Source organism: Caretta caretta, chromosome 5 (genome assembly GCF_965140235.1).
Source record: "Caretta caretta isolate rCarCar2 chromosome 5, rCarCar1.hap1, whole genome shotgun sequence".
Classification (NCBI taxonomy): domain Eukaryota; kingdom Metazoa; phylum Chordata; order Testudines; family Cheloniidae; genus Caretta; species Caretta caretta.
In genome coordinates, this window is record NC_134210.1 from 128200329 (window position 1) to 128209551 (window position 9223).

The 9223-nt window shown below is 47.9% G+C and overlaps 1 long non-coding RNA gene across 1 annotated transcript; it reads left to right on the top strand.

Annotated features, from left to right (window-relative positions):
- The first annotated feature begins 396 nt into the window (after positions 1–396).
- Positions 397–9223, top strand: LOC125636621 (uncharacterized). Its single transcript, XR_007356662.2, has 3 exons — positions 397–487; positions 840–1112; positions 7260–9223. It is a non-coding gene; the product is annotated as an uncharacterized LOC125636621 (long non-coding RNA).

The following is a 9223-nucleotide window of genomic DNA, read 5'->3' on the forward strand; positions in this document are numbered from 1 at the left end:
CACCACAATTCAGGTTAAAAACAAATGTCAAGATATCAATTCCTGGCTAGACAGAAATTCTGGTTTTCAATCAGCTTTAACAATAAGGTTGTATTGACATATGATAGCAAAGGAAGTGCTGACAGATGAAGGACTGTACCTTGTTGTGTTCTGTATTACAACTCCGTCAGTATCTGCAGTGTTCTTAAGCCTGATCCAGGAAGACACTTAAGCACTTGCTTAAATTTAAGAAGATGCTTAAAAGCTGTTCTGAATAGGCATACTTCCCTAAATGGAGGCCTTGTCGAATTCAGAACGGTCACAAAGTGTTTCTGTAATGTATTAACTTAAATAGAAGAGCTCACTTGCATAACAATGAGTAAGGCTGGTCCAATGGTCAGTTGCAAACCAGCTGAGCAGCGAACAGCAGAACAGCTAACAAAAGGAGTTTGCCTGGGATCTGCCTGAGAGGAGGTACGCTAAGGGCTGCATTAAGGAGGCTGTGTTGGTGAGTATCTGAGTGTTTGAGTATCTGAGTGTTTGTTATGAGGACAGTGTGACTGTGTGCTTGATTGGTTGTTTGAAAAGGGTGGGAACTGGGTGTGCTTTGTTCCAGGTGAGCCTTAAGTGGGCCTGACTGCACAAAAAGCCAGTCAGTTGTGAACCAGCTGAGCAGCTAACAAAAGGAGTTTGCCTGGGAGTTTGCCTGGGGAGAGCCCACTGAGGCTTACATCTTGCCGGATTCTCTGAGTAATTACTACAACTCCTGAGGAAGCTCGTAGAAGGAAGGTAATATGGATGGGAGGTGTTCAGCTGTTGTGACCTGCACTGGATGTGCTATGTTTGTCTTTCTTCCACAGGACAGATGCGACTTTGTCTGTACAAAGTGCAAGCTGGTCTCCATACTGGAAGAGAAGGTTCAAGGTCTGGAGCAACAGGTATCGACCCTGCGTTGCATAAGAGAAACTGAAGATTTTCTGGACGGATGTCAGGATAGGCTTCTATGGGCACAAAGTTCTGAAGATTCAGAGCAGGCTGCACACTGGGGACAGAAGGATGGTGAAGAAGTTTGGCATCATGTGACCTCCAGAAGGAAAAAGGGGAACGTCCATGTACCAGCAGGGCAGATACAGGTAAGTAACCGTTTTCATGTTCTCTCCACAGGTACTAATGCAGAGAGTGGACCAGATGATACGTCTGAGGGAAGGGAGCAGAAGGAGACTCCGCCGATTGGAAGGCATGGGATGCACTGTCCTAGGGTTGGGGGTTCCACGACCACCACTCCCAAGAGAACAAGGCGGGTGGTGGTGGTCGGGGACTCTCTCCTCAGGGGGACTGAGTCCTCTATCTGCCGCCCCGACCAGGAAAACCGAGTCTGCTGCTTGCCAGGAGCTAAGATTCGCGATGTGATGGAGAGACTGCCGAGACTCATCAAGTCCTCAGATCGCTGCCCCTTCCTGCTTCTTCACGTGGGCACCAATGATACTGGCAAGAATGACCTTGAGCGGATCACTGTGGACTACGTGGCTCTGGGAAGAAGGATAAAGGAGTTTGAGGTGCAAGTGGTGGTCTCGTCCATCCTCCCCGTGGAAGGAAAAGGCCTGGGTAGAGACCGTCGAATCATGGAAGTCAACGAATGGCTACGCAGGTGGTGTCGGAGAGAAGGCTTTGGATTCTTTGACCATGGGATGGTGTTCCAAGAAGGAGTGCTAGGCAGAGACGGGCTCCACCTAATGAAGAGAGGGAAGAGCATCTTCGCAAGCAGGCTGGCTAACCTAGTGAGGAGGGCTTTAAACTAGGTTCACCGGGAGAAGGAGACCAAAGCCCTGAGGTAAGTGGGATACCGGGAGGAGGCACGAGCAGGAGCGTGTGAGAGGGGAGGGCTCCTGCCTCATACTGAGAAAGAGGGGCGATCAGCAGGTTACCTCAAGTGCCTATATACAAATGCGCGAAGCCTGGGAAACAAGCAGGGAGAACTGGAAGTCCTGGCACAGTCAAGGAATTATGATGTGATTGGAATAACAGAGACTTGGTGGGATAACTCACATGACTGGAGTACTGTCATGGGTGGATATAACCTGTTCAGGAAGGACAGGCAGGGCAGAAAAGGTGGGGGAGTTGCTCTGTATGTAAAGGAGCAGTATGACTGCTCAGAGCTCAAGTATGAAACTGCAGAAAAACCTGAGAGTCTCTGGATTAAGTTTAGAAGTGTGAGCAACAAGGGTGATGTCGTGGTGGGAGTCTGCTATGGACCACCAGACCAGGGGGATGAGGTGGACGAGGCTTTCTTCCGGCAACTCGCAGAAGTTACTAGATCGCAGGCCCTGGTTCTCATGGGAGACTTCAATCACCCTGGTATCTGCTGGGAGAGCAATACAGCGGTGCACAGGCAATCCAGGAAGTTTTTGGAAAATGTAGGGGACAATTTCCTGGTGCAAGTGCTGGAGGAACCAATTAGGAGCAGAGCTCTTCTTGACCTGCTGCACAAAAACCGGGAAGAATTAGTGGGGGAAGCAAAAGTGGATGGGAACCTGGGAGGCAGTGACCATGAAATGGTCAAGTTCAGGATCCTAACACAAGGAAGAAAGGAGAGCAGCAGAATACAGACCCTGGACTTCAGAAAAGCAGACTTTGACTCTCTCAGGGAACTGATGGGCAGGATCCCCTGGGAGAATAACATGAGGGGGAAAGGAGTCCAGGAGAACTGGCTGTATTTTAAAGAATCCTTATTGAGGTTACAGGGACAAACCATCCTGATGTGTAGAAAGAATAGTAAATATGGCAGGCGACCAGCTTGCCTTAACAGTGAAATCCTTGCTGCTCTTAAATACAAAAAAGAAGCTTACAGGAAGTGGAAGATTGGACAAATGACCAGGGATGAGTATAAAAATATTGCTCAGGCTTGCAGGAGTGAAATTAGGAAGGCCAAATCACACCTGGAGTTGCAGCTAGCAAGAGATGTTAAGAGTAACAAGATGGGTTTCTTCAGGTATGTTAGCAACAAGAAGAAAGTCAAGGAAAGTATGGGCCCCTTATTGAATGAGGGAGGCAACCTAGTGACAGAGGATGTGGAAAAAGCTAATGTACTCAATGCTTTCTTTGCCTCTGTCTTCACGAACAAGGTCAGCTCCCAGACTACTGCACTGGGCAGCACAGCATGGAGAGAAGGTGACCAGCCCTCTGTGGAGAAAGAAGTGGTTTGGGACTATTTAGAAAAGCTGGATGAGCACAAGTCCATGGGGCCGATGCGTTGCATCCGAGAGTGCTAAAGGAGTTGGCGGCTGTGATTGCAGAGCCATTGGCCATTATCTTTGAAAACTCATGGCGATCGGGGGAGGTCCCAGATGACTGGAAAAAAGCTAATGTATTTCACATCTTTAAAAAAGGGAAGAAGGAGGATCCTGGGAACTACAGGCCAGTCAGCCTCACCTCAGTCCCTGGAAAAATCATGGAGCAGGTCCTCAAGGAATCAGTTCTGAAGCACTTAGAGGAGAGGAAAGTGATCAGGAACAGTCAGCATAGATTCACCAAGGGCAAGTCATGCCTGACTAATCTAATCATCTTCTATGACGAGATAACTGGCTCTGTGGATGAAGGGAAAGCAGTGGACGTGTTGTTCCTTGACTTTAGCAAAGCGTTTGACATGGTCTCCCACAGTATTCTTGCCAGCAAGTTAAAGAAGTATGGCTGGATGAATGGACTGTAAGGTGGATAGAAAGCTGGCTAGATTGTCGAACTCAACGGGTAGTGATCAATGGCTCCATGTCTAGTTGGCAGCCGGTATCAAGTGGAGTGTCCCAAGGGTCGGTCCTGGGGCCGGTTTTGTTCAATATCTTCATAAATGATCTGGAGGATGGTGTGGATTGCACCCTCAGCAAGTTTGCAGATGACACTAAACTGGGAGGAGTGGTAGATATGCTGGAGGGTAGGGATAGGATACAGAGGGACCTAGACAAATTGGAGGATTGGGCCAAAAGAAATCTGATGAGGTTCAACAAGGACAAGTGCAGAGTCCTGCACTTAGGACGGAAGAATCCCATGCACCGCTACAGACTAGGGACCGAATGGCTAGGCAGCAGTTCTGCAGGAAAGGACCTAGGGGTTACAATGGACGAGAAGTTGGATATGAGTCAGTGTGCCCTTGTTGCCAAGAAGGCCAATGGCATTTTGGGATGTATAAGTAGGGGCATTGCCAGCAGATTGAGGGACGTGATCGTTCCCCTCTATTCGACATTGGTGACCCCTCATCTGGAGTACTGTGTCAAGTTTTGGGCCCCACACTACAAGAAGGATGTGGAAAAATTGGAAAGAGTCCAGCGGAGGGCAACAAAAATGATTAGGGGACTGGAACACATGACTTATGAGGAGAGGCTGAGGGAACTGGGGATGTTTAGTCTTCCGAAGAGAAGAATGAGGGGGGATTTGATAGCTGCTTTCAACTACCTGAAAGGGGGTTCCAAAGAGGATGGCTCTAGACTGTTCTCAGTGGTAGCAGATGACAGAACAAGGAGTAATGGTCTCAAGTTGCAGTGGGGGAGATTTAGGTTGGATATTAGGAAAAACTTTTTTACTATGAGGGTGGTGAATCACTGGAATGCGTTACCTAGGGAGCTGGTGGAATCTCCTTCCCTAGAAGTTTTTAAGGTTAGGCTTGACAAAGCCCTGGCTGGGATGATTTAGTCGGGGATCGGTCCTGCTTTGAGCAGGGGGTTGGACTAGATGACCTCCTGAGGTCCTTCCAACCCTGATATTCTATGATTCTGTGATTCTATGAATGATTGTGCCACTAGCCCAGGTCCTGGGAGATGTAGGTTCAAGTCCCTGCTCTGCCACAGACTTCCTGTGGTGTCTTGGGTCAGTCTCTGAGGAGGTGTCTACACTTCAGAGACTATGTTGTACAGAGAGCTAGATCAGCATGCCCCCATAGTGTAGACGCAGCCTCCGGAGACAGATGGGTTCCCCCTTCCCCTTGTCAGTGTAGGGACCTCCCCAAACGATGGTAGCTAGGTCAACGGAATCATTCTTCTATTGACAGAGCTGCGTTTACACATGGGTTACATCGGAATAGCTATGGCAGTTGGGGTGCGGATTTTTCACACTCCTGACCAACAAAGCTATGTTGACCTAACTTTTAAGAACAGGCCAGGCCTGAGTCATCTGTACAATAAGGTGGCCATACAAGTTAGATGGATAATGATGAATAGAACTCACTTTTTTTCTTGGCCATAATGTTTCCTTCACATTGCTTACCAAGAGTGATCTCACTGGAGTCATTTAAACCTATGATGTAAACCTGAGCCTGCCAGGTGCATGGGAGGGAGGGTCATGTGCCTTGAGGTGACTGCAACATACTGAAGAGTTCTGTCTACACAACTCATTGCGGCAAGCTCACCACACTGCAGTTCTCTCCCTTTATCTACCAGCTGGTTCTTCCCATGACCCACCCATACCCTTTGTAGCCAGAAAGGATTTTGTGATTGGGGTCACAGCAAGAAACTGCAGCTAGTGCTGGTGCTGTTCAGATTGCTGAGGGGGCTGGCAGGAAGAGAAAGGGGGTAGGGCACTGCATTTAGGTCAGGATTGGTGTTTAAAAAAAAAAAAAAAAAGGCAGCGCAGAGATGATAGGCTTTCCTTCCTTCTGCTCCTTCCTTTCTTTGTCCCGGCTCCTAGTGATTACAGCATTTAGCCATTTAACCCTTGCTTCTCCAGGCACCCCAAAGTAGCCAGTTCCTGGGACATGCCTTCCCAGCTAGGAAGTCCTATACAAAGGATGCTCAGCATTGGCCTAACTCTGCCCCCCAGTGAAGTCAGGGGGAGATTTACCGGAGCAGAATAAGGCCAACATTGAGTGCTACTGAAAATCTGGCCCTAGGCCGCTTTTTAAAGATGTGTACCTGTGTAAAACTTAGATAAGGGGGCCCCTCATCAACAACAAGGCCCAACAGAGAAAGTTACTGTGCCAAACCACGTGTCAACACCGGAGTTTTATTCGGATTTATCCCCATTAGTATCAGCACAGAAAGGACTTCAGTAGTTAAGATAGCAACTTCCAGACTATCCGCCTATGGTGCTTTCAAAAGAAGAGTGAAGGGTGCTTCTGGGGTACTTCCCCCCTGCCTTTTACAATAAGGGCTATGGAACGCTCTGCTAGGTTCTGCGGGATCTGCCAAAGGCATCAGACCTGTCAGAGTTAGTCTTTAACACCTGCCCCAAGTGGAAATAGACGTGACTTGTACATGTACAGGGACCTTAATGAAACAGTTAAAAATCAAACCCAGGGTGAGGCAAGGTTTGAAGTCAGATGTCATCAGCTCATTGTAGTCTGATAAATTGTATTAGATGAGCATAGAAAAGGACAGGGCGTGCTGTCAGGGTCACATAGTAACACTAATTGAACGTGATTATACATCCAGCCATTAGTGCTTGGTTTAGGTGAGCTAAAAAGCCACCCTATACTAGCTTTGTCAAATAATTAGTCAATCCCATTTCCTATCACTTCGGAAAGTCTGCTAATTGGCCTTGAGAAAGCACATAACCTCAGTGTCCAGGCCCATATGAACCTGTGCTCTGTGGCTGTATCTCTCTCAATAGATTTATTTCCTAGAAATGCTAGAGTCTATCACATCCTGAGCCTGATCCAAAGCTTGGAAAAGACAATGAGAATCTTTCCAGTGACATTAAGGTCTATCTGCCTGCACTGTGTGCATGTAGGGCCATGAGGGGGCTGGGCTTGGGGCGCTGCTGCCTAGCGGTGAGGTCAGTGGGTCCCAGCTCTCCCTGGTCTTCAGCACCCCTTGCCAGCAGTCAGTTTGGTGCTGTGGTCATCCCTCTTCCGGTAGGTAATGAATCAGCCCTCCGGCCAGGTCACTAGTGAGTTTGCCGCCTTCTGGGGTAACAAAAAATATATGCCCAATGTCCCCCCAAAAGGAAGAGTCTTCAGTTCACCTCCAGGCCCCTGCAGGCTGCTTACCTTTGCCTCAGGACTTACGTATCTATCCCCCCTGCTTATCTCCGGCGGGGGCAGGAAGAAGGGGTTTGTTTCTGCTTCACCTGAGGGTGGCTGGTAGAGGAACCTGGGCCCTCCCTCTCCCCCTGGCTCCATTGCAGGGCCCTATGAGCGGCCACAATCTCAGGCACCCAGCAGTGCTCCGAGGCTGCCTGTCTGGGCCACTTCCTGCCACTCTCTTTCCCAGTCCAGGGCATGATCACAGTCTCACAACCAATTCTTTGTTGTATTCACCGCCTTGTGTCACTACTAACACACGTAATTTTTTCGGTAGGACTGTTGTCATATATGCTAACAACTGACTGGACTGCAAATGGATTCCTTGAGTAGGACAGGGGATTTTGGAATTCTTGCCGTCAGACACTTGAAAAAGGACCTGATTTTCAGAGGAAAGATGCTCAATGGAGACCCTACAACTGGAGAGCGTCACTCTCTGCTGCTCCTACTGCTAGATGGTTAGACAACAAGGCCATGCAACAGAGGCAGGTTTGTCCTGATGGCCTGGCTCTGTGATCCCAGGCTTAGTCGTGGCTGATGAGTGAGTTGAAATACACAGGAGGGTCGGAATGACCTTACTTTGCCACTGGTGCTGCAGGATAGGGCTAAAGAAGCTGAAAGTTACCATTGAAGATGTACCATCTTGAAACCCTTGCTTCCTTTTTATGCTCTGCAGCCAGCAAGAAACCGGCAGGTGGCTATGTATTTTGGAGAGAGGGAAATAAAAGAAAGCTACTGAAGACTTATTGTTTTCCCTAGAAGCCATGGTTCCTTTAAATGTGCTTCCCTGTGCTACGTACAGAAATCCAGACTCCTGGCATCTGGGATTCACTGTAGTTTCTAGAGCTCTGCATCCCTTTAGATGATTCCAGGAGAGGCAATATTTGGCAATGACTCAAACAGACATGCTCTGGTCACGGATACTGCAGGGCCCTGATACGACTAGGCAAGCCAAGGCAATAAAACGAAAGATATGACTGTACCAGCCATTATACATTACCATATTTAACATACTGGTTGCTCTATCTTCTCCTGATTCACAGACCCTAAAGATGCAATCTTCACGGGCTTTGCGCACTGGCCTCATTCCCATTGAAATCCAGGGGCTTTTACCACTGACTTCCATGGGAGAGGAGTTAGGCCAACGCTGAGCTGTTTTGAAAACCCATCCCCAGAAATTCACTGAAGGTGAATGCACATGAAACACAGATAAGCAGTGAGCCAAGAAAGCTCATCTGTCTCTAGACCATGGCCCGCTATCCCACCTGGATCCAGTGTGTGCAGCTAGATCCCTTCCCAGCTTTTGTCTCCTCGTTGGCGGGAAACATCTAATCTCACTCAACAGGTATCAGAGCCACTGAGTGGATTCAATCCAGATACAGGCAGCCCAATGGAACCTTGTGTTCATAGGTCATGTGGTCACAGGTCCTCATTGTTCTTTGACTCTTTGTAGCCGCAGCCTCTGGCAGCTAAGCTTTGGCTAGCTTGGAATGCAAGAATAAGGGAATGCTTTAGGGGAAGGAAAGATTCCCTGCCACCTACCTTGATTGTGAGCTCTAGTGACACTGACAGCCATGGCTTTTAGAGCCCGTGTTAACTGTAGTTAACTATGGAGGAAAGGCAGCTTTTTTTGCTGTCAGCCAGCACCATTGTTTAATATAGATTTAAAGCTCTAAAAATTTGGCAAAGTCTGCTGCTGTTTTATAATGTCACACTCTTGGCAAAGTAACTGTGTTGCTATAGTGATCTCAAATTACTACTAGAATGAAATTTTACTTGTGGCTAATTTAGCGCTCGCCTGGCTCAAAACCACTTTGTCAACTTTCTTTTTTTAATCTTGAAAACACTGTTTGATTCTTCATAAACATTTTCTCTGTCTCTCTATTTCCCCTCAGTAGCTCTGGGTTTTGGGGTTATTTTGTAACATGGCATTTCAATACATAGCTCAGAAAGGAAGATGGCCTTTTGGTTAAATCACTGGACTTAAATCTCAGGAGACTGGGGTCAATTCCAGCTTCTGCCACGGATTCTTTGTGTGACCTTTGGCCAGTCACTTAATCTGTCAGGGCCCCAGCCCCCTGTCTTTTAAATGGAGATACTCCCCAAGGTTGGAAATCCTGCAGGCTAAGGGCTGTCTCTTACTGTGTGTTTGGGATAGTGAGGTGCTGATCTTGACTGACCCTTTCAGGTGCAGCTGTAAGACATACTGAAATGCAAAATAAATTTAAGTTCTGAGCCTGA